Below are 26740 nucleotides of genomic sequence, written 5' to 3'. Positions count from 1 at the left end.
CATTTGATAGTATATATAAAAAGAAAAAATGCCATGCCAATTTCCTAATGCACTGCTGCAGATTAACATGTTGATGATAACGGACAAGCAGGGTGTTTGTAGCACTGAGCCAGCAGTTTTCAAGCCTCTTACCTTCTTATAATGTTGCCAGCTGACTTTTATGTACAACAGAGTTCCTATTATTCACTTCAGATAGCAATACTGGGGAGGGTTGATTTTAAATATGCAATTTTTTATTCCTGCTGCAAACTCTGTTCTGCACCAAGTTTGCGGCACTGCTCTCAAAACAAGTTTGATGGTTCAATCTTTCCCAAAATCTTTCATGGCTATTAACCATGAAAACCATCATTGCTGGTTTCCCACTGCATCTGCTGTGCTGTACTGGTATGCCACTGAAACCAATGGGACACTTGGATGTACTGCATCTACTATATTTCGTGCATTAAGCAGGTGACTAATTTCTTAGGAACTTATTCATGGTTAACCACAGTATAAACACAATTAGTTATTTTGCCTTTATCAAGTGAATTGAAAGCAACTTTTTTTGGAAATAAAAAAAATAAACAACCACCACCACAAAACTCTTCCTTGGAACACATACTTGAAAATGCAGGACTTGGAACATTTGGCAGAAGTCAAGTCATTAAAGTTGTGTTTTAAAGAGAGGTGGGGGATTTCCAGTTATATGTTGTCTCTAGGAAAGCGTATTACTACATTCATAAGGCTCATCTGAAGTCTGGGAGCCATTTCCAGGCTATTTCCAAAAGAGATCAAGGAGTGTGGGAAGAAACATCAAAGTCAAGGAGAGAGGAACAAAGCTGGCAGAGGAAGGATGGGTCCAGAGGTCAGGAAGCTTGCCCGAAACTCAGGAGATACAGCCTCTGTGCCCCACCTTAATCAGGCTTTGTGGCAGCTACACAAAGCCTTAGCATTTTTGAGTGGGCCTATAAAACAATTTTTTCCCTGTCCCCAAAATGTAACTTACTTCAGTCCACTGTGATCACAACACTCAGCATAAGAGCACCTTGAAGATTTGAGGGAGAAGCCCATACGGCTTGTTAGACATTAGACAATTAGGTCAGTTTACCAACATCAGTTAAGGGTGAGCAGTATAGTTAAGCCAGTCTTTCAGGGACGTGTATTACCTACGCCAATGGGAGAATCCCTCCTATCAGTGTAGGTAGTGTCTACTCTGTAGGTAGGGTCAGCATAGGTACTGTCATCAATATACTTCAAAGCACTTTCCAAGATCAGTATCATTATCCCCATTTTAGAGATGGGAAAGTGAGGCATGGGGAGGTGAAGTTGCCCAAGGTAATTCTGTAACCCAATGGCAATGTTTAAAAAAATACTTCCAAGCCCGTGGTGACAGAAGGCTGCCAGTCATTGGAGGGTTCTATGTTCATTCTAGTGTTATTATTTCTTAGATTTCTGGGATCCATAGTGTGCTAAGCATTACATTAACCAAGACAGGCACATCCCCTGCTCTAAAGAGCTTCTATCTAAATAAAAGACAAGACTAAACAAATGAGAGGAACAAACATCCAGGGGTGCAGGGAAATAGAGGGGATGGAGCACAGAGGTTACAAATATAAGATTATGCAGATACTCAGCTGTAGCAAGCCAGAGCCTCAACTTGTGGAAATTGTTGTTGCTCACTTGAAGGCCATGCAGCTATGGCAATTTACACAAGCTGAGGATTTAGCCACTCATATTTACATCTTAGAACAACTAAGGAATTTAGTTTTCTTTGCAAAGTGTATAAGGTATTTTTCAAACGCTAGTGAATTGATCATCACAAAACACCAGCAAGGTGGGCAAGTATTATTATCTCCATTTTATAGAAGGGGAAAAATAAGACAGAAAGGTTTGGGGCCTTTATATAGAGATGCTCAACTTGAGATGCTTAAGTTGTGTCTAACTGGCAGTTCTGGGGAATCTTTCCCTTGCTGGGCTTCCTATCATGGGGCTGTGTAGACCAACAATATCAAGTTATCAAATCATTCTCAGAGTCGTACTAGATGATGCAGTGCCAAGAATGCCAGCAGCTGGTCGAGAGCAGCGTCCATACCATTGCTAGTACCAGTGGAGTTGCACCTGAGTTGTGCAATGGTAGGAGACGTCCCAAAAACTGTCAGTGCACGCAAGGCCCTAGGAATGAAGTCAGATGTTGAGGGTCCACACTTGTAATGGAATTTATAAAAGCCGCAGGTACCAAGCACCTCTGAAGATTAGGCCATCTAGTTAGGTCTCTAACTATGGAATTAGAGCCCAGATTCAACAAAGCTCTTAAAACACACACATACGTCACATTGACATCAGAACATTCTGAAGTGGAGCCTAGGTGACTCACTTTAAGCACCTATGTTTGAATAGCTTGGTCATTGCACATCATCTAGTAATTTATTAAAAATAAAATCTTTGCAATATAATACTGTAGCATCTGGAATTAGAATCATATATCAAAATCAGATCAATACATAAAGATGTCTGTTATCTTCTGATTAGTCCAATCAATTACTGTTATCATCACTTTTTTCTTATATTTCAATATACATAGGGTACAAATTGACACAGGCTACAAATTCTAGCACCAGATCTCTAGTGAAGTCATTTTTATTTGATGGCAGATTTTCGTCCTAGTATTTAAAAAAAGAAAAAAAAAGAAATCATTTCCATATCCAATAACCTAGAGAAAAAACACAGTTGGACTCCCAAGACTGGTAATATTGCCCAGCCTCTCTGACTTAGGCATTCTCAGCCCTCAGCGTTTTTGCAGGCAGCTTCCTGAAAGTTCCATTAGGTTTAAATGGCCACTGTGCTTTCTCTCTCTCTCTCTCTCTTTGCCAGGGTCGGGGCAGATTTGTGTGCCTTTTGTTATGAACTTGCTCAAACATCGTGGGCTTGAACGTTCTACTTAAAACAGAACATTGATGGGTTTGCGGTAGAAGGAACAGAGAAGTTAGGATGACAAGAGGAGCAGGGGGGACAGTTTAAAAGCAGGTCCAGAGGGAATGGTGCTGGGGAGGAAGAAAGAAGGTAGAAAAGAGGACAATATGGCTGAAAAAGTAAATGTATTGTGTATCACATACAGGACACCTATGGGCGCCCACCTCTTTTTAGGAGCAGTGCCTTTTAAAAAATATACTGTAACATGTATATTTTAAAAACCCTACCAAAACAAGACACTCCACTGCATACACTTCTCCCCCTGGGAAGAGGATGAGGGAATAAACAACACATGGCAGATGTTAGTCATGATGCATAAGGCACTGCTGGGAGGTGATCAGATACCATGGTGATGAGCACAGTATTAGAACATATATTAGAAGGGCAGAGTCATGGGAGAGGCTCTTAATGTAGTCATAGATTTTAAGACCAAAAGGGTACATCAGTTCATCTAGTGTGACCTTCTGAATAACACAAACCAGAGAATTTCATCCAGTTGCTCCTGCATCAGACACTTGTCAGGAGGGCCTCCCTTTTAGATAGTAAAACAGTTCTTTACAAGTATTATTCCCACTTAGGAAGTGGAGGTGGGTAGAAAACGCATACAAGGGGAAAATTCATGGATTTGTATTAGTTTTGTGACCCCAATTTAGAGAGACCCACTCCCTCCCCTACACACACAGTCCAGTCACCACTACCAATTGCACAAGCTTTTGCCTATTTTGTACCACATTTTTCCTTAATTGCACATATTATTGTCTCATTAACTGCCAAGCTTTCCAGAGCACTGAAAAGGAGAGAGCATTAAAAATACACTGAAAAGTCCTAGAACTCAATTAACACACACTGGGGGAGAAGGGGAAAAGATTGGGTTTTCAGCTCCAATTATAAAAGGCAAATCTCTCTCTCTATATATATACACACACACATATATATATATATATACACACACACACACTTTTTGTAATATCAGCTAATTAGACTTTGACAACCAATTAGCAGACTCTTAGTGAAGCTGAGAATCAAGTTAGCATTAAGAAAGGGGCAGGGAAGGGAAACCAGCAGGCAAAATGCTCCTTCTCCACATACAGGCTATATTTAAAATTCATAGGCTCAGATCCTGCATGGGGTTTACCTCCCTTGCAGTTGACTGCCAAGGCAGGTGCATGAGGGTGTATACTTAGCACACAAGTTGCCTTGCTAACTTTATGTCTCTGTAACTCATGTAGGCCAACTGCAGTATAATACCCTCCATCCTACTTGCAAGGTTACATTTTAATTTTTAATAACCTTTTCTCTCTTTTTTCCCCAGCATCCATGAAGTACCCAGATGATTATTTAGGATTAATGGATTATCAAAAGTGCCAGTTGGCACACTCCTAGTTAAAGAAAAAAAATGTAACAAATGCAGCTGTTTACTAATAAATAAAGCCTCAGCTGTAACAGAAATAAATTAGATGCATTTAATTGGTCGACTGCAAACCTCCTCTCTTTATTACAATGCTGCTTGTTATTTCGTGATGTCAGGGTACATGGCAGACTGACAGAGTGTTTATGAATCACAGTTTGCAGATGGCACTCCTGGTTTTTCGGCAGTTATGAGCACAAGTAGCATGAGGACTCAATAGAGAGTTTTTGCCAACAAGGACCCCCTGAGAATTAGCTGCCTCCATTTCTCTTGTGCCAATTTCTCACTGACTGGAGCACTATTTCACAAAACCTACATTCAATAAATTACAGCCGCCTGGCAAGAATTTAGTAAAATTTAACATTCTGAGGACACTGGTGTCTCAATTTGATTTCTATTCATTTCTAAAGGACAAGTGATAGTACTTGGAACAGACCTTGTGTGATTTTTTTTTCCACCCAGCCAAAAAAATAAGAGCCCAGGAATACCCCCACCCTGCCTACAAAGAGAGTTACCTTCACTAATGACAGTTTTATAATCCAGTGGGGAAATAATCTCAGACCACTGCACTTGGAGCTGGTGAGCTGTAAGACTTCTGGACTGAACTCCCTTCTCTTGGCCACTTCAATCAGTTATGAGTAAATGCACGAGGGATGTGGCCATAATTGTCAACAGATTTGTCAACTTGTGTCATTAGTTATGCGCATAATGGATTTTATTCTAATGAGTTTGTTCATCAGAATGCCAGGAGGAGCTGGCCTCCACAGAGGAAATGAACTACAAACTTTGCCCATGCATTTTAAAATACATCAGTGCCACATAAAGGGAAAAGGAGCATTTCCTTTCTTTTTAACACACTGCAGTTTCCACTTAGGTGAACTAGATACATTGGGCTAAACCTTCCCAAGATTGCTGTAGGCTCATTTCCTACCTTTGCCCACATTTCTAATGGAGATGTAGAAGCTTTCCGGTGGGCAGCTGTTCTCCCCATCTGTCACGTAAAACTGGAAACAACCACAACTCTTTACACCCAGGATGTTAGTATGGAAATACCAGAGGAGGCACATGTCCACATCCTCTGGAGTGAAATTCATTCCAGGATACAGAGTGGTCCAAGATGACACGGCCTGAAAAACAGAATGAAATGGTTGGATCTGTACCCACAAATGAAAAAAGAAAAACCCACTGGGGCGCCTTTTCCATAGCTAACACATGGGCCAATCCACAAGACACGGTACATGCAATGGAGTAACATACAATAAGACTTTTGACTGAAGTATTATTAGGGGTACTAGCTTTATTCTCTAAAGAAATGAAACAACCACTAATGTCAATATCTAAGCTTGTCCTTCTGGAAAAACTACCTCCTGCCTTTCTGGAATCAACCTAGAAATTTTTATTGAATGCATTAGCTGGGAGAAATCCAGACTGTCCCACCTAACCCTAGTTGGCACCCTAGCCAAAACAATGTTTTCTGTCTGCTCAGTGGATGCTCACACACGGCTCTGTCTCTCTGTGGTATCCTACTTCCCAGCCAGTCACACATAAAAATCCCTGACATGTGCCAAATACTGCAGATGGATCCATTGTAGCACACTGTAATGTTCATAGCTGACATTCAGGTGTTTCTATTTGTACTTGCTAGCTGGCCAGAAGGAGTGTTCTGCCAAAGGAGAGGCACAAAGCACTTAGATATCATGATGAGAAGATATTAGAATAAGACAACTAAAGAAATAGAAGAGAGGAACAAGAAAGGGGTTGCCCAGAGCAAGAGATGGATTAGTCCACTATCAATAACCTTTTCCCATCAGTGGTCCAGTGTCCCTTCCACTCCATCCCAAACTTTGTCTCAATACTGGATTATGTTTTCAGCTCTTTGCCAGAATAATTCTGTCTAGAGTTAGAGTAGTTCAGCTGGGACCTATCACCCACTGCAAAGTTTTGTTAGCTCTAAAGCAACTCATCAAAATGCCCAGGTGGAGGCAGGATGGGCAGGGAGTTTCTGAGGATGTTTAGTCTGCTTGGCCTTTTCAGACTGGCAGCCACTGGTATGCATGCATTGCTTGTATAGGGCATGGTAAAAAGTGCCATCATGGCTTCTTCCCAGCTCACTTTAAAAAACAAAAACAAATAACAACCAAGCAGCAGCAAAATAGCCTTCTTCCACACATGAGGATGACATGTGGGGACTTTTGCTGTTCAGAGGATGTACAGGGTTCTTAAGATGAGTACCATAGTTTCTTTTATCTTTTCCATCCTCCCCACTCCCTCCCCCCAGGAGCCCACTCTCCTTCCAGCCTAATTTCCTCCAGTTTAATTCAATTTCAGTAATCACAAGTCTAGACACCACAAACAGCAGCTTCACACCCTAGGGTACATTCATAATTGTCCTGGCTATTGCCAAGAGGCATTACGTACCACCCTGCAGAAACCTGTAGCATCTACAATCATTTATGTCCACAGTACTAGAAATAGCTTACACCTTTATGAACTGACTTCTGGAGTAAGAACATGATCAAAATTCACTCCAGAACCTTTTCCAAAGACAAATACTTTAAATGATTCAGGTGAATGTTGCCCTTAACTGAGCATTCTATGTTTGCCAAGAGCTACAGGGTAGGACAAGGCTGTGGGGTGCTGGGAGTCTGCTGGAAGGAGAGTTACAGTAGGTCACTTACCTCTTTGAGGAACCTAGAGAAGAATATCTTCCAAGTGTATGGAGTCTGCCAGGGAAAAGGCAGGGAGAGACTGGGGAAGCAAGAACTTGTCGGAATGTGAGGGTATTGCTATAGTGATGGGGATGGGAGGGCAGAAGAGGGTTAGGAGTCCACCTAGGCTGGCACCAATCACAGCAGGCACTTTGAACCCAATCATATTCTTCTTCAAGTTCAGTGTTGCCACCATACCTGTTAGTCTTTTGAAAAACAGAGGCACAAGTTAATAAATGCGTGCAAAATTATTATCCTATTCTTTATGGCTGATAACTTACCCTACACGGTGACCATCACACCTCAGCATCATCCCACCCAGCAAGCTCCTGCACTGCATCTCACCTGCCCAAAGAAGACTTAGCGCACATCAGAAGAGGTAGCAATGCTGAAAATACCCAAATATGTTGGGTTCCAAATCTGAATATATATTATATATATTACTTTCATTGAAGCCATAGCCCTGTTTACAGTCCTACAAAATCCCGCTTCCAAAACCCATAAAAATTGGGCAATTTGATTGTTTGCCATCTTTTAGAACTTCTAACTCTTTAGGTCTGAATCTGCTAAGGAGTTAAGAATATTAATGAAGCTGTCGTTGGACGGAAAAGCCAGTTTGTTCGTACACGCAATAGTGAACAGTTGTGGCACCTGAAAAGAGTTTTGATTCGGTTAAATAGTCTCACTATTGAAATATTTACTCTTGCTCCAATATAATGTCTAGCATGGATATTTAATGAATAAGGTCTATCATACCCTTTCCTCCTCCACTTTTGATCAGCTTGCTGTCATTATTGACCGGTATTATCAGACAGGACAAAAAGCTGAGCTTGTAATTTAAACCATCTCTCAGAGAACTTGGGCTTTTTATTCAGAAGGCTCAATCCCTACTATACATTTTTATTAGCAAACGTGTTTGCTTATGTCCATGAGACTGAACAGTGAAGAAGCAATGAACTTATTTCCCCAACTTCACAGATCATGTTTAACTTTGACACAACTCAAGCATTCAGAACTGTAACATGAAACCTCAATCAGATGAGCCCCTTATAAAATTAATGACTCAAAAGATTGGTCATATAATTATATATCATTTAAAAAAAAATAAAAGCAAACTTTGAGCACTGACATATACCACCTTGCTTGTTTTTTTTAAACCTACAACATTTTTGCTTCATCTAGCAGGCATCAGCAGACAGGTAAAGCACTATACCATAGCCAAGAACTAATATAGCCATCCTAACTAGCACCGTAACATTTTCCATTTTCTTACCATTTTGCTATTTTTACTGAAAAATTGTCAAGCATGACCACCTGATTCCTGGAACGATTTTTTGGGCATTCCCAGCAAGCAAAGCAAAACAAAAAAATGCTGAAATACACTGTAATATATTTCTATGAGCTAGATTTCCTCATGCACACAAAATGCCAAAAAGTTGGAATTCTACTGTTAAAAATCACTCCCTCTCTCCCTCCACACATACGCATTTATATTAGTAAATTATGTGAGACTCATTACATTTTATAGCCCTGCATTAAAACCTTACAATTTCTTACTAATATTTTGCAATGACATAATGCTCTTTGTAGAGGTGCCACATAAAGGGATTGACTTTTACTGGCTTCTGATGGCAAGACTATCCACTTTATATTCTGTTTTATATAAGAGTTCTCAAAATTTATCGACCCCAATGGATTTCTCAAGTTGCTTAATTATAAAAGAAAGAAGACAGCATAGTGGCTTAGTGAACCAATATAAAAGTCAGATAAAATGTTTTATTACAAGAGATGGTTCAAAGAGTCAGGGAGCAAAGTGTCAGTTTCTAGGACCCAGTATAGAGAGGTGATATTTTTCTGCTGACTTATCCTAATGTCAGATGCTAAGACTCTGCGCAGTGATGTAGGGTTATGTCTACTGGCTCGTGTTGATGTCAGATCAGGTGGGTCCTATTAGCTTTAATTCAAAAAGGGTAGACACTGAAATCCTTTTATTCCTGAGGCAAAGGAAATTTGAGGAAGATAAAGAGAGGTACTACAGGGTGAACTCCTAGGACTAATCAAAATCAGGAGAATTTTGGCTGCAGATTGTTTTATTGTTACTATTTGTGTTATCAATAAAGGCAAACCATGCAAGAGGTTAAGTGTGGACCACTTCAGGTGTGCAAATACTGTGTTCAGAATTAAGTGGAAATGCTGCATGCTTACAAGAAAAAAATAGATGGACACTGAAAGACGTAACCCCCTTAACTTTAAGTCTCCTAATTTTTGCACATTGTTGATGATGTAATGGAATTTATCTCTGGGGGAATCTTTGTCTTCTGCTTCTAATGCTACACTGAAAATGACCTTATGCTCATCAACTTCAACTTCCAAACCTGTATTCCTGAGGAATACACAAAACAGGACTCCAAGTGAGTAAACTAAAGGCACATCACTTCACAACTGGCATCGTACAACTATAATCTGTGAGCTGAAATTGCTGTCCCTCTTTGCACTTAGCCATGTCTCTATCTTGCACAGCAGCTACTAGCTTCTGAGGATGTATTTTACATAACACTACACTCAGATCAGTGCAATGGAGGGTTGCTCTTTTTCTGAGCTGGTCAGAAAAATAAATAGAAATGGCAGAAAGCAGCTCCCCTATCCAGCCCTCAGCTCCAGTACCATTATCCTATGCTACCTCCTTGGGTCCAGCCATGGCCATCTCCCAGGGGTGAGGCCAAAACCTTTGGGAGGTAGAAAACTTAGGCTGCCACTAAAGCAGCAGCAGTACTAACAAGGGAGGGGAGGGAAACGACGCATTGAAAAGAATATGAGTGAAGTGGCTTGACAGAAAGGTCATCTAGTTCCTGGACATAGTAGTGGTCAGTTGGGGTGTGAGCAAGGAGATGATCCATTTTATTTTAAATCTGGAAACTCTTGGAGATGGCACAGAATGTCTTTATATGTTTGTACAGCACTCGACACAAGAATGCTGCCAAAAAGGCTTCCTGCCCATGCTTTATCCCTCCCTGGCCCCAGGGCCGTCCTTAGGCATAGGCAGAATAGGCAGCGGCGTAGGGCCTCACTCTGCCTGGGGGCACCACTCTGCAGGCAGCCCAGACAGTGTAGAAGCAGGGCTGCTGGGTCCTAGAGAGAGCCGAATGCAGCACAGTCTGAGGAATGGGATTGGCTGCTGGGGTCTCTGCAGGGCCGTCCTTAGGCATAGGCAACATAGGCAGCTGCGTAGGGCACCTGAAAATTTGGGGCACCACTGGGTCTTAGTGTCCAGCCTCTTGTTTTCCTATCCCTGTTCTGACCCTTCCTGCAGGCTCCCACAGATGGCTGCTCTAGCCTGGTGAGTCTTCCTTGGGAGGGAATCTAGTAGTTAAAAGTGAAAAAACCTCCAGCCTGCCAGACCTATTAGCACAACATTGAAACTGTTAAAGAGACATTCAAGGGGTAATAAAGCCATTTAACAGGCATTTGCCAACCCCAAGGTATATACTGACAGGTTTCAGAGTGGTAGTCCTATTAGTCTGTATCAGCAAAAACAAGGACGAGTCCTTGTGTCACCTCAAAGACTAACAAATTATTTGGGCATAAGCTTTTGTGGACTAGAACCCATTTCATCAGATGTCCACGAAAGCTTATGCCCAAATAAATTTTTATACTGTCAGTTTCTGACTTTACTGACAAAAACAGTTGTGCATTAATGTAATATTTACACAGAACATGTCAGTCTACAGGACCTTAGTTTAAAATTTGCTTTAAAAATATTTCATTAGTGAGCTGGTGAAGATTATAAAATCACATTTCTAAAAAATACTTGCATAGAGTTTTAGATGCACAATCATCTTTAGCCTTAAATGTGTGGATCTTCACACATAGTTTTTTAAATAAATCCTTCAAAAAACCTCCCTTATCTAAAATACACATTTTAATTACTATAGTTAAAAAAAAAAAGTGCTTCCAAGTCTTCCTGTCCTTTCTGTCCATCCCTTCACCACCTCTCCCCTCACTCCCCACTGAAGAGAGCGCTTAAAGGGACAACAGTCCTTCCCTTCCAGATAGCTGGACAAAGAGTTCCCTTTCTTTACTTCTGACTATCCGACAAAGTAGTTTTAAAAGAACCCTCCAGCAAAATCAGTACCTTAGTAAGACAAAATCCTTGTTATACCTAAAATCTTTGGAAACATATTTTTTTAAAGTTGGTGAAATTTCATAATCATGACTCTTGTTATGGAGATCACACAAAGTAAATTACTGTTCCGTTTTTCTAAAAGCAATGAACATTGTTATGAACACACTAAACCTCTCTGATTTGTTTCAGTGAGTTAAATATGTAGTAATCTGGAATGCTGGTTTAAGATTTGAGTAAATTTAAAATATAAATTCAATTTAGAAATACTGATGAAGAAAATGTAAAACAGAGAAGAGCTGCATCATGTATTCCATTATATGTAATGTTGTATTCAGCAGGACAGCTGACTCACCCTTACTATGAAGTTTTTGCAAATAAATCTCTGACAAACTTCAGGGCACATCAAAAAACCTGTGACTGACATTTTTTATTCCCAAATTTTAGTGCTTTTAATTAGGTACTTTCTTCATGTCCATTCTGCATGAGGGAGAGTGCATGGAAGTCTCTGCGGGGAACTGTGACTCTCCGCCACCATGAGGCAGGCTGGGCATCTCATTATCCTTTGCTGTCAAGTCCCTCCTCCCCCTCCCCCACCAGGCTGTGAGCTTGGGCTGCCATCCGGCATAGGGGCACCAGTTTAATAATACTGCGTAGGGCCCCATAAATCCTAAGGACGGTCCTGCCTGGCCCCATATCTCCCTTGAATTTTAAATGGAGGACGTGGTGTGATGTTGCTCTGCTGTTCAGATTATCTAAAGATGGTACCTTAGGCTCTGGTGTGGGGCTTGGTAAGCTAAACAGCTCTGCAAAAAGGTGAACGTACCCAAACAGGGAATATTTGGCTGGAAAAAGTAAATAATATCTAGTAATTTCCCTAGAATGTTTTCACATTTCTGGAAAATTGTGTTCGAAAGAGAGCCATACCCAGGACACACTAATTTGTCCATCACTTTACACAGCATGAGACCACAGGTCTCACTTCTCTTGGCAGCAGTACTCGTGTTTTCTTATGGATGAAGTATTCTTGAGCAATTTCTCCAATTTATTAGGCATGAACAGGCTTGTCTTAGCATCAAGCACCGAGGGTTGTTTATCTTTACTTTAAACAAACATTTACTATGGTACTTGAATGAAAAGTCCTGCCTATGTCAACATATGAGTTATGTCCTTTTCCAGAATCACAGACTATGGATGGTGCACAAGTAGCATTGTGTGGCTTTCCTTTGCTGGAAGAAGATCTTTCAAAACTTGGTAGTTATTTTAAATGTTTACACTGCTTTCTATTACAATCATAGAAGCCAATTAAGCCTTATAATTCCTAAGTTAACAGGCAAGAAGGAGCAGAAAATTTTCAATCCTATTTACGAGTAAATTGGTGAATACAAAAACTTTTTTGCAAGAAAATATTTTAAATTTGTTCAACTGCTGTCATCCTCTCTTTTTGCGTTTGCATTGCACAGACATTCAAGTGATCATGTTCTTCTGACATATAGTTTGCAGAAAGGAAATGTCAAAATTACATGCATAAATACTTGTGTAGTAAATTTACAAGGCCCAGTTGTACAACTCTTACTCATGATGGTGAACACTTACTCTCTGGGTAATCCCATTGTCATCAATAACATTAGTCATGTAAGTACCCACCAACAAGGGTAAAGGTTGCACAAACTCTGGTACTCACTGTTGGTGTAAGTGCTTCCATCTTTATCCAACCAGGAAAAAGAAACAATACCATTTGCATCCTCTGATTTATCATGACTAAGCTGCACAGCTCAAATTTTGAATAATATTGCTCAGTCCCAGAGTGTAACAAATTAAAAAGTTATTTGTTTAATTAATTTGAACACCAACTAAATCTGACTAATCACAGCAAACTGTGATGGAGATTCCATGAGACAAAAAAATGGTTAAATGCATCAAATAACTGAGAATCATAGAAATGTAGGGCTGGAAGTGGCCTCAATAGGTCACATGGTGTAGCCTGTCCCTTGCTCCCTGATAGCCTTCTGTACTCTGGGAAGCTCCAAACTCTGGCTCCTCCAGAGAGCTGTTTGACCAAAGGCCAGCCCTGAATATTATTAAGTACAGTCGAGTACCGTCAAATTTCTGATGTTACACTGTGACATTTAAGGGGGGTTCATAAATCTCCATTGCCCCAGGGTTCCATAACCTGAAAGTCAGGGATGAAAGGTTAGCGGTTTCCCTCATAGAGGAGAAAGTTTTGCACACTCTGAACAGGTGAGCCGCAGAGGAAATCCAGGCAGAAAGCAGAGACTCTACCATTTTGTAGCTGTTCAATGTTTACAGCATCTATAAACAAGTCATACCAGTTGGAACATACCACAGTGTCACTCCCCACTCCCTACCCCAGAGTGGGAGCAACAGCCACGTCTGCACTGCACCTTAGATTATGGGTCAAATTTTCAAATGAAAATCAGCACATAGATATCTAAATAAGTGTTTGGGGCTCAGTTTTTAAAGCTCGGTACCTAAAGTTGGGCATCTAAATCTGCAACTAATAGAACTGGTGGGCAAATGTATAATTTTTTCCCCATAAAAAAAGTTAATTGAAATTTTTCCTTCATTATTTTCAACTTTCAACAACAACAACAACAAAATCAGTTAATGAAAAACAAACCATTTTCAGATTCCGATCACTTTCAACTTTTGTTGTTTTATTTTGTTTTGAGGTTTGTGGCTTTACAAACCCTTAATCAAAAAATTATTTTTCATCTTTTTTTCTGGAAAAATATTTCCACTAGCTGTAGTAATTATGCAGCTGAACAAACTGTCTGATTTACAGAAGGTTGACAATTAAAGTCAATTTTGTAGGTGTTTTCCTGAAAATCAGGCCATTTACTTTGGGGCCTAAACACTGGAATTGGAAAACGTGGCCTTAATACTTGTAAGCTTAACTTTCAGGTTTTGTACAAGGAAATCCCAGCTCATCACATTACATACAAATAAACTTGTTTTAAGGAAAATTAGCTTTTCCTGCATTTACCATAGAATATTTCCAAATTAAAAAGAACACTGTTGTTTTAGCAAGATCATGAATGGGCTATAACACACGAGATTATTGCTCTCCAGTCAGAGCAGGAGTCAATTTAAAAACATTGTAAGAATAGCAACAATAGCACCTCGCAAAAGGCATGTTCAGAGCATTTGGCACTGCAGGTTGCGCGCTCTGGATCCATTCAGCACCTGTTGAAGTCGGTAGGAGGGTTAACATGTAAAGAGAGCAGATTCAGCCCCTATCTGCTAACGAGCATCAGTAGGGACCTCATCACACTGCAGTAAATGAGGGTAATTGTCAAAAGTAGACTGGGGAAAATGAAAAATGTGTTGTGGGTTGGGAAGGAGGGCGGGGAGAAGGTGATGAAGGAAGAGGAGAAGGAAGGGTAAAATCCTAGCCCAAATTAAATCAGTGGGAGTTTTGCCCTTGACTTCAATGCAGCCAGGATTTTGCCATGTCCTTAAAATGCCCCTACATTCACTCAATCATATTTAGTCTGTCAAGGCTTTAGCTGAACTCTGGCTCAGGTCACAATTCAATATCATTACTGTACAAGGAAAAAATATTTTTTTTCCTACCAACAACAATTTACTCAAAATACTAACAATTAGAAAGAAACCATGTTTTCCCTGGCTAGTGCATGCAGTTTTTTCTTAAAGTCATTTTGCGTTCAATGTCACTTAAATAGCTAACCTGGAAAGATGAGGGATTTCATCGTTGACTGGCATGATGTAGATGTAAAGTGTCCCTTGGACTGTGTGCTTGCCATCTGTCAGCTGTATGGTAAAACTATCCTCTAGGCTTTCTGTGTCATCATGCATGTAAACTAGCATCAGTCCTATAGGAAGGCGGGAGGGTGAGGGGAACTGGACAGTGAAAACTTAGAACAGAATACTCAAGTCATCTTCAAATGGACACCAGTCATGGGATTCAAACCCCAATCACTGGGAATCAAAGTACAACTACAAAGCCTGGGACCCAGTCATCTCATGGCCCAATCATGCTCCTGTTGAAATGAGTAGGAATTTTGCCATTCATTTCAGTGGAAGCAGCATCAGCCTTAGGGCACGATCCTTTTTACATTAGATTATGGCAACTGAGATCCACTTGGCTGCTCTTGCGGTTATTCCTGTTCGTGCACAGCCAGTGGTGAACAATCTCAGTGGAAGTCCCTCCACCTTATTAGTTCATCACTATCAGAGCTTGACAAGCTTCCGTGGAGACCGTCAGTGAGTTCCGTACCAGAGGTGAGATCATGACAGCTTCTTGAATGTGTTTTCGGGGCCTTTAAAATAGTTTTGGATATCCTGGGCCTGATCCAGCATGTCTTCCACAGCTAGAACTGCCATTAAAGGCAATCTCTCTAGGTACTTGCATAGCCCTCAGCATCATAACATTGAAGTGCTTCACAACCATTATGGATTTTATCGTCCCAACACCTCTGGCAAGGTAGAGAAGTACTAAGCCATTTTTTTCTCAAAATAAATGAGAACAGATGCACAGGGCAGATTAAGTGAATTGCCCAGGTCACATAGGAAGTCTGTGGCTAGGGTGGGAATCAAGGTCTCCAGAGTCCTAATCTAGCATCCTATCTGCTAGACCATGATTCTACCATTGTTGGGAGAGCTGGCTACAGAAGAAATGTGCGATCAGGCTCTTCATGGACTGGACTTACCTAAAACTGGGATAGCGATTGTCTTGAAAAGCACCTAACTAAATAAATCAAGAGTTTGTCAAATTCAAAAGGGACTTGAATGCAATGAGAAGGTATTTGAATATGCTGGAATTTTAAAACAGCATTAAAGGAAAGACATTCCTAAAAATAATCAGGTGTTAATTGAATAAATAAAGTTGTCCTGAGCAATTGCAAGAGATACAGCAACAAATATTTTACAAGGTCTTATTCCTTCCATTGCTGATGAAAGTTTTTAAGCAGCACTTTAACCAAGTGCCTCTCTGTTTAATTTAGATTTATCTCCTTGCCACAAAATGTGCTCTGCCAATTCTAATAATTGTTATTCACCAAATGTATCGTGTTTGCTGGGTTAAAATGTTCTGTGCTTGCAGACTCTGATGCCAGTATAGTGCGACTTGCAAAAGAGAGGCCTAAGAAAACAGAACTCAAATTCGATCACATCTGTAAAGGGTTTTTAACTCATTGTATAAAAGCTGAACAAGCTTCTTATTTCTAGGAAACTGTGGACTGTGTTTCGTGAATGGCCCTGGTATATATGGAATGCACAGATAGATTCCCTTCCAGTTTGCAAAATAAGTTTTTTCTAATAAATCAGGTTCAGGAAGCTAATTTCCTCTAGTCTCATTTTTTTCAAAAACGGAAGCAGCCATTATGTACAAGTTCCTTAAGGGCCATTACACTTCTCTGGAGTGTGCAATCCAAACAGTGTGGAAGATGGATCTAAATGATGTATTCATCTCCTTGAAATCGCTCTGTGGAACATGCATATGTTCAGATGTGCTCCATCTGAGAAAGCTCTAATCTAATGGATTGAAACTCTACATATCCTTAGCTGGGGTCACTGGGCTGGATCCTTAACTGGAGTTAATCAGTATGGCTCCATGATTTCACTGGAATTAACTGAGCAAGGCCAGTTTACATCAGCTAAGGATCTGGCCCACCAATGCCCCCACAATATCCTATGATCATTTTTGGTTTAAGTTTCAAAACAAATATTTATGGAAAAGTACATTTAAATAATAGAAAAGGACCCATTCAGCTTTTCAGACTTTCCTGGGAATAAGAAATTAAGATAACTGATAGTAAACTTTCCAAAAGTTTCAAACGTCTATCTAATATCTGGCTTCAAATGATGAGTATATCAACTTCAAGCAGTTGAATCCATTTGGGACTATAGGAGTAGTATGCATAAGATTCTAGGAAATGTTCTGTACATTCTTTAATGTAACTATTAAGTCTGCAATGAATAGGGCTTTATTCCCTTATAGTTGCAATCAGTTTAATCTATGCACAAATCTGAGATTTCTTTCTGTCCACTCCAAGGTCTTTCTCTGTGAAAAAGGTTTATATCTCACTTAATTCAATTTACAGAAATTTCTGTTGCTAGTTTCTTAAAAATGTAAAGTAGGTCTTTACAAATTTTAAACACACACATTAAACAAATCTCTGTGGTTGGTTTCTCATCTTAAATCATAATCAAATAGCCCACAGCCCTATACTGCTTCTCCTCCACGCCCTGCTCTTTTCTCCTCACTTGGCAAGAATAGGACGCAGATGCCAAGCTATGCAATGTACATCTGGTTCTTTAGCAGATTCTAGAGGCAGTTGTATTGGCAGCTTCAGAGATGCCTTTGGGTCCATCACATGGTTAAGCTACAGCCTGAACTGGTCAGTTCTCTTTCACATCATTTCCCTTTGGCTTGGCTTGTGTTGTGGAGGGTATGTACACTTTCATCCACTTAAGAACAAGCTCTTGTGGAAATCTGTACAGTCAGTCTGGAAGCTCTAGTGTGGTTAGAAAAAAAGATGGGGGAGAGGAGAAAGGAAGGAAGATTTGTGCAGTTATTTCTTATATTTGCAGAAAGCTACCATCCCACTGACCTTCAAGCAAGTCAAACATTCTATACAGTACGTACACTATAAATTATCACTATAGTCTCAGTTCTGTTTTCAAAGTGATATCCCCAGCTCATTTTGCACAGACAATATTAAGGTAAGTGCAATTCATCCTCTTTCTTGAGTCTGAAAAGCTTAAGCATATATCAAGCTTGTTGCAATGAACTGTGGTTTCCAGCAGAGGACATCCGCAGCTCATACAACATAAATCTAGTTAGATCAGAGGCAAGCTCTTGAGCTGCAAAGCTGATAAATGAAAATTATTAAGCATTCAGCACCAAGGAGCTGACCCCAGCCTTTTAAAAGTCTTGTTCAGTAAAGACAAAACATCCTATGAACAGATGACCATATTCCTCCTGAAAGGGCCACAAGAGAGGCTGTAATTAATCCAAGACTCATAACAGTGTGTTAACACTGTGAGACCAAGGAGACCATTTTGTACACGTGCAATCATATATAACCCACGTAGCCCTGATGCAGCTAAAGTGTACGAACAATAAAAGCCAGTAAAGGAAAAGCCAAAGTTCCATTACTCAGACCTTGCTTGAGTTCAGCCAAGGAAAAGCTGTGAAGCTGTAAGTCTCGATAAAGGACTGCTGAGTCCAGCTCCTTGTACTAGCTGACATCTCTGCCATAGACTCCATTTAATATCAATCCATGAACGGGGGGTGCGGGGCAAAGACAGAGAAACTCAGTGCATTATGAGGGACATCAAGATCTTCAGCATTCAAAGTGCCAGGCCCCAGCTCACTCGTCACCTTCTGTTATCATGGGGAAGAGGGAGAAGTAAAGGACATTTCAGAGATTTCTGAGACGGAGGAGGAGGAATTTTTAAAGCAGAGTGAAAGATATTGGAGGCTATCAAAGGGCATTTCCCAAGAGATTCCTCTCAAGGTTTACTGTGCTGAGAGAGAGAGATTAAAAATCATATGGGAAACATTGGTTTCCTATTGTCAGTAAAGGCTGATTTCTGGAGACCAGATGCACACAGGTGAGAGTGAGAAAACACAAGGTTTGGGCAAGTCTTTTAACTGGGACTGACTGAGATAACCTGACAGATCTGCTGCAATTGCAGTGGGCACCCAGGACAGAGGAGAGAGGGAAGAGCAGTGGGTCAGACTGCATTGTTTTCCTTAAATAAATTTATGCAGGCTCCTTCCTCCCCACAACTGGAAGCTAGATACTTCACAAGCATGCCCGGATTTGCTTGCACTGCCTTCATCCAAGGAACTCTAGATTTCATCAATGATGAAAAAATCTATCTGCATTATATGAGCTCTCCCTGCCCCTCAATAAATGCACCTTTTAAAAAATATTGTATATATCCCCAGTATACTTTTTTTTTGCCCTTCAAGAGTAGAGTATAACACAATATAGAGCTGACATTTTAATTTCAAGTCATGAAAAAGCAAACAAGTGTGCGTAAACAGTTCAGATACCTTCTTACATAGCTCACCATTCTAGGATATTCCTTGATTCCATTAGTTAACAATCTTTTGTCATTTAATTGGGAAAAGGAATGTGAACTGATGGTCCCACTCAAAGTGCTGTAGGTTAGTGCCATCAGAGAGGCCCTCACTAAATTAGAAGTGTCATCTGTTTTGATTACAGATTTTATTTGAGTGGAACTGGAGTGTTAGACAAATTCACTTACGAAGCAAATGCTCTCACAAAGGACCATGACAGATCATTTTTTCCCCAGCTGGAATGTTGGAGGCAAGCTGCAGCCCTACCTACCAAAGTTTGGATTGGTTATATAGGCCTGATCCTGAAATCCTGGCACAGGCCAATGGCATCTTGACATCAATGAGCATTAGAATCACTGTAAACTCAAGGGGATGAGACAAGGCCATCTGTGCAGGTAATGGAAAGATTGGGAGTCAACGGTGTAAACCTCTGTGAATACCTCATTTCAAAGCCATTTGAATTAGCCAACTCTTAAATCCTTTCTCGGATTGGCTCCTGTTCTCAGTTCCTCCATTCCTGAAGTTGGGGGAGAAGAGGGGGCCCATAAAGGTAGCTTTAAAGCACCTTTGTGATCCCTGTATTCTGGGGCAGACAGGGCCTGCTCAGCTCCTAGGATAAATTAGAGTAGCCTCCAAGCTGTCCTAGCTTCTGTTCTTGTTCCCATCAGGCCCTGGGAAGCAGACAATAGCCACAGCACAGTGCAATCTGGTCACACCCTGCCCCACACCTGACATATCCCTATACCAGGGGCTGGGGGCAGGACTGAGAGCAGATCTGGGATACAATCCACACACCAGCCCTAGACAAGACAGGGATGTCCTCTGTGGAGGGTGTAGCTCCCATTTCCGTCACTGTTAGGCTGCCACTACAGCATAAAGGGTTATTTGCGTAACTGCAAACCAGGCCCAATTTCTTCATTTGGCGTTTTTCCCTTCTGAACAGAAAAGGCTCATGAAATATTTAATATTTCAATTAAAAAGTCACTCTGAAAAAAAGTTAAATATTCATTTTTCTGCAGTGCTGTGAGCTCAGCACAGCAGCACTGTTCCAGGGCATGAGAACCAGAACCTGGGACCGGAAACCCAAGGGAAGCTGTTCAGCCTACGTTCATTGCCTGAGCTGACTGAAGTGCAATAAACAAACAGCCAAGTAGATTTTTAAATCTTTACATTGTTAATAATCTCAAGTGTCTCATGAATTTTGTGCTCACAGAGTCCCTTAAGAACTCAGAACTGAATCCTTGGCATTCTCAATTTATACAAGGGATACCCAGAGAACATAAGAATGGTCATACTGGATCAGACCAAAGGTCCATCTAGCCCAGTATCCTGTCTTATGACAGGGCCTGGTGCCAGAGGATTCAGAGGGAATTAACAGAACAGGGCAATTATCAAGTGATCTATCTGCTGTTGTCCAGTCCCAGCTTCTGGCAGTCAGTGCTTTAGGGATGGGGTTGCGTCCCTGACCATCTTGGTTAATAGCCATTGATGAACATATCCCCCATGAACTTACCTAAGAGAAGAAAGGCATCAATGCCATGCACCTGAATCAATGGATGGGGGAACTTGATGGGGCCAACAGTGAAAGGGGGTAGTTCCAGTAGCAAGAGAGGGAGACATTCACCAAGTGACAGTAGGAAGCTCCTCCCCTCGGCAGTCTCTGGCACCCATTGGCCAGCTGAAGCAGAGGGGTGCTGATTGGCCAGCATTTCCCAGCTCCCAAGATTTAGCCCTGTGGGGAGCCTCTTTCAGGTCCATTCCAGCAGCCCACTCTATCCACACAAACTAGGAATGGGAATACAGCCTAACAAATGTTGTGGGTCCAGTCAATCGCCTGTTTAGGAGGTCAGGGAGGAACATGCTATTGATGGCGAAGCCAAACTTGAGTGGCATTCTGACTGTGTGTGCCAGGTTGAAATGCGTCTCACTGAAATTTAGCCTGGCAGCCCTTCCATCATTTCGGGAGCCCTCTCAAATGGGGTCACAGGGCAAAGTGCCCCCCCACCCCGCTGCGACTCTGTTTATGCACTAGTATACCACGGTGTTAAGTGCTGTACAAATACAGAACAAAAAGACAGTCCCCTGCCCCAAAAGCTTACAAGTTCTATATCTGTTACTATTGCCTACACTGTTCCATTCAGAGCCCCAGTGCCTTTGTCAAACCCTATTCCTGAGTACAAAACATACCTCTTTCCATATAGGGAAAAAAATTAAAACTATGCATCTTAGGTGACCAGTCACAGCTAGCAAACACAGTTTAAATTACATCTATGAAACAGTGACTATTTCCAATTGCTCCTGATCAATCCATAGATTTAGAAGAAAAAAACTTGACAAAAACTGGCAAGATTGAAATAATGAGCAAATTTGAGGAAATCACAATTTGCTTGCAGCTTTTCAACATTTCGTGCCTCCTACAGGAATGGTGTCCCTAGCCTCTGCTTGCCAGAAGCTAGGAATGAACAACAGGGGATGTTCTGTTCATTCCCTCTGGGGCACTTGGCACTGGCCACTGTTGCAAGACAGGGTACTAGGCTAGATGGACACTTGGTCTGACCCAGTAGGACCATTCTTATGTTCACTGTACTCTGTCCACTATTCCACACAGATGTCCTTGCATTAATGTACATAATATTATATCTAACAATTTACAAGGTCCAATCCCTGAAAATAATTGTGCTTTGGGATGACACAAAATGTACTGTGATAACACATGGTCATTGCCCCTCTCATAGTTGCTGAAATGTTTTACTGGGGTAGAAGGCATTCTTCAGAATGTGCTATTGGAATGTTAGTATTTCCAAAGGACATAGCTTGTATAGGGGTCAAAGTGTATCAGTTGGTATCCTTTGTATCAGGTACATTTGATAGTTCTCTAGTATTTAAAGTGTTGAATCAACAGACTCCTAGGCATTAGAAAATACAGTGCTGACAAATATGTAATTCAAGTAAAGGACATTGTTCAAGTAGCAGCCCCTTCACTAGTTCCATCTCTTCCAGAACATGTAGGCTACTGGTATGTCTACACTGAAGCACTACAGCTGCAGCTGCACCACCATGGTGCTTCAGTATAGTCACTACAGCAGCAGGAGGGGTTCTCCGATGGTGGTAGTTAGTTCACCTCCAGAGAGGCTGTAGCAAAGTTGACAGAAGAATTCTTCCATTGACCCCTAGGGGGTTAGGCTGGCATAGCTCAAGGGTGTGGATTTTACACACCCCTGAGAGATGTGGCTATGCCAATGTAAGCTTTCAAGGTAGAGCAGCTCTTAGTTTTAACAGCACTGCCTACTTGAAACACTGATGCTCATGAATGAATTAAGAGGGTTTCAGTTGTTTTATTTATTTATCATTGTTCTGAGTTGGATGAAACCTTGCTATGGGTTGAGCTAAAACCTCATTCAAACTGATTTGTGAACCATTTAAGACAGGGTATGGTTAAGGGGCCATGCCCAAAAGAACTCCTCAGGGAGTCTGCCCAGAAACAAAAACTTTGTGGGCAGAAGGTTCCACTGGGATTGTGACTTGGTGTGGGGGAGGACTGTGCAAGAGGGAAGAGAAATCACACAGAAACTGAGAACAGGCAAGGATACAGAGAGAGGCAATGGCAAAAAGCAAGCAGCCTCTGAACACAGTGTGGAAAAAGAGAGAATTTTTGAGTCTGTTGGCTAAAGAGATTTGGAGCTGTAAGCTAAAAATTGCTGGTGTTAGTTTTGGTTCCTCCTGTGTTTGGAGAAGCAGAACTTTGTACATGTCTTATAAATAAAACCGATTGCATCAAAGAAAATGCCATATGCCATCAATTTCAACTTCCTACTGGCACATCCCCAGGGCCTTGAAATTTGACTAGTTGCTCAGGTTGAAAAAGGGCAATATTTGTACTGCTTTGCATAGCTTCATAGGCACATGAAAGGCATGGGCCTCTGTAGCAAAGTGAGACTTAATGGCACGGCACCTCCTGCTGGTTATCCTAGGAATTAGCTCTTGTCCAGCCCAGAGTACCCTTTACAGGAAGGTGCTCACCTGCCTTAGGGCTCCCATGTCCCTCCCAGACCCCAGTGCCCCTTTTCCTCTGGGTTCTGCCCCCAGGAGTAACCCACAGTCTGGGTCTCCCCTCCTAGGGGAACCCCCAACCCTCTATCCCCACCTTGCCTCAGTGGCTACTGCCAGTCCTCATCTAGCCCCCGCTCACTGGGGCAAACTGCAATCTGTAAAAGGCCACTCATCATTAGCCAGGGAGGGTCAGACCAGCTGCCTCTGCCTAACCCCAGGCTGCAGCCTTTGCAACCCCACTACCTATTTTGGCCTTTTAGCAAGGCCCACGGTCAGGGAATTTACCAGGCTGGCGCTCCCCAGCTCCTCTTGCCTTTCCCCAGACCTGCTCTGTTCCTTAAGCTCCCAGGCAGCCAGATCCTTCTCCCTCCAAGGCTGGAGAGAGCCTGTCCCAACTCCTCCCTGAGCTCTTATAACAGGGCCAGGTGTGGCCTGATTGGGGCGTGGCCCCAGCTGTGGCTGCTCCCCCAATCAGCCTGGCCCTTTTTCTAGGAGCAGGGTAACTGCCCCACTACAGCCTCATTTAGAATTAGTCATAATATGCAGGTTTCTCAGTCTTCCTTTCCCTCCATTCAGCTTAGACTGGGGGGGATTGCAATTTTTTCAAAGTGCAAATACTTCTGGGTAATTTGTCATCAAATACAAGTTTATTTCTTTAAAAAAGGATTCCTCTGAATGATCAGATTCCAAAGTTTATGTTTTATAATACACATGTATAGTAATATAGTACATTTCAGGATTTTAAAAGGGAAACAAAATGGTCCATTCTTCTATTTTATGTCCAAACTTATGATGGGGATTCATTTTTGTACTTTTTCCCTTTTAACTTATTCTGTGATTACAGTGCATTGTTCAATTAAGAAAATGATTCCTTACCCTCTCCCCGTGTGATTGCAGTATTATGGTTATGTATCCCTTGAAATGCATCAATGATGCATAATATCAACAAGGACTCCAGCTTCCATTTATCTTCAAATATTTCATAATCCACTGCAAAATATTCTCAGCTGCAATTTTTGCTTTCAGGTTTGGCCACCATGTGTGTAACATTAATTTCTCTGTTCGCACGTAATTCATTCAGGGACTTACACCAGCTGAGAACCACATATGGAGGCCCAGATTTACAGAGCTTTTATTTTGTGCCATGGAAGCCTCAAGAAACAATTTTCTATTTGAATGTTGAACATTTACAGCAGCCTTGTCATTCACTAGAGACAGTGGATTATAAAGTCTTATTCTGCAATAATGCTACCTAAAAAACCCAAAGATTTAACAATCCAGCTTTATTTTATTTTTAAAACTTTTTTTAAAAATCCCCACTCTCTTTTAATGTTTGTTATTAGATAATATCTACCTCCTTCTTTTACTGGTCCAGTTTCAGAAACAATTTCTGTCCTTGTGTGCGCCACCAAAACAACTCTCAGAGCTACATTTAGAAATTAATTTGTGAGAATCTATGTAGGTGTAACTTATTAACAGAGAGAACTGGAATAAGGTACAAGTCACACGTTAGATGCCCTAAGATTCACCTCTGAACTTAGCCTTCTCCCTCTGTCTTCCCTCTTTTTTCCTTTGTGACTGACTCCAATGACAAATTCCAAATTCCTTCTCCTCAAAATAGAAATATTGATTCCCCCGCCCTCACCCCATCATCCACCCTAACAGTCACATGCTACTGCATTTGGAATGCAATTTAAAACCAAACAAAACCCACGCAATAATAGGCAATTTGGTAAATGTATGGATCTTAACTAAGTTCAGCCTATAGATTGAGCTATTTGTAAGAACAGTACTCATTCAATTATGCATAATGTGCAATTTGCTATTCAAACTGTAGGATTACTCATTAGATCACATAATATTCAAGCTGGGCAGTTTCTCCTGGAAAATGCTGATTCATTGAAAGTAAAACTTTCCACGGGAACACATCTGGTTTGATTAAGCTTTGAAAGGAAACCTGCCACCTTGCCCACCTGCCCCCTCAGCAGCCCCATGAGTTTGTTTAATTTCAGTAGACTGAAACTTGTCCCACTGCAAGACCATTTTGTTGTTTCCAAAAGGAAATATTGTGAAATTGCACTTCTGCAAACGGCCCAACAATCTTTTTTCCATATGAATGTGGAAAAACTTTGATCTCTAGAATGTTTTCCATTCAGCTCTACTAAAATCAAGGTGAAACTAGCTGCGGGATCTAGTGAGGTGGAATGCAATAGCCTAAACTGGAATATGACTACATCACTGGGGTTAACATTTCCATTTTTGTGAAGACATACAAGAGAGGATTCTCTGCAGCTTGAAGTCTTCAAACCACAATTTGAGGACTTCAATAACTCAGACATAGGTTGGGGGGTTGTTACAGGAGTGGATGGGTGAGATTCTGAGGCCTGCATTGTGCAGGAGGTCAGACTAGATGATCATAATGGTCCCTTCTGACCTTAAAGTCTATGAGATTTTGCATGACCATCAAAGGCAGGGCCGCCCAGGGAAGGGCAAGTGGGGCAATTTGCCCCAGGCCCCGGGTCCCACAGAGGCCCGCACAAGAATATAGTATTCTATAGTATTGCAACTTTTTTTTTATGGAAGGGGTCCCTGAAATTGCTTTGCCCCACGCCCGCTGAATCCTCTGGGCAGCCCTGACCAAAGGTCAGGAACTTGCCTGAGGTCTCATCTAAAAGACGGCACCTCCAGTAATACAGATTCCCTTAACACTGTTCATTTAACATTCACTCTGATAAGAGTGCAACCTACAGAATCACTAAATGGTGTGATGCAAACATTGTGGCTAATAGTTTATCAAGATTCAAAAAGAGACTGGACATTTATATGGATAACAAGAATATCCAGGATTATAATAGTTAACACTAACAACAATTTTAGAATGAATGCCTCTGGGTTTAAGCCAGTTTGACTGTTTTAAAGACCAGGATGAGACCTAAAGTGGGGGACAGTTTATTCAACATATGCCAAATGCAGCATCTGGTGCTGGCCACTGTCAGAAACAAGATACTAGACTTAAATGGATCAGAGTCTGAACCAGAATGGCAGTTTGTGTTCTCATTTCTAGTTTCAAATGTCTCTGCTTATTGTTGTTGAAAACAAGGGTGCAGCTCATTCTAATTCCTTCCGGAGTATGGAAAGAAAAGTACAAATCAACATTAGTTATGGCTCATCTCTGTGTTCTTGCAAGTATTAGCTTTAAATCAATAAATATCAGCAACAGTCCATTTCTTCTTCCACCCAAAAATAGTTCTATAAACACTGTTGCCACAACAAACCATTAAGAACAGGCTATCACACACTTATAAACATTGCAACATACAATAATCCAAGTTACCAAATAAACTACAAGTACTATATACCATAGGGCATCTGGCTTTATTTAGTTTGCTTTATACCGGGTAATAACATGACAGCACAGCTGACATGTG

The 26740-nt window shown here is 41.2% G+C and overlaps 1 pseudogene; it reads right to left on the bottom strand.

Moving 5' to 3' along the window:
* The window catches only part of LOC127056021 (FRAS1-related extracellular matrix protein 1-like), a 100795-nt pseudogene that overhangs the window by 33938 nt on the left and 40117 nt on the right, over nt 1-26740 (bottom strand).

The sequence above is a fragment of the Gopherus flavomarginatus genome, chromosome 7, assembly GCF_025201925.1.
Source record: "Gopherus flavomarginatus isolate rGopFla2 chromosome 7, rGopFla2.mat.asm, whole genome shotgun sequence".
NCBI lineage: Eukaryota > Metazoa > Chordata > Testudines > Testudinidae > Gopherus > Gopherus flavomarginatus.
Note: the sequence above shows the minus strand (reverse complement) of the source record. Positions and strands in the feature narration are given on the sequence as shown.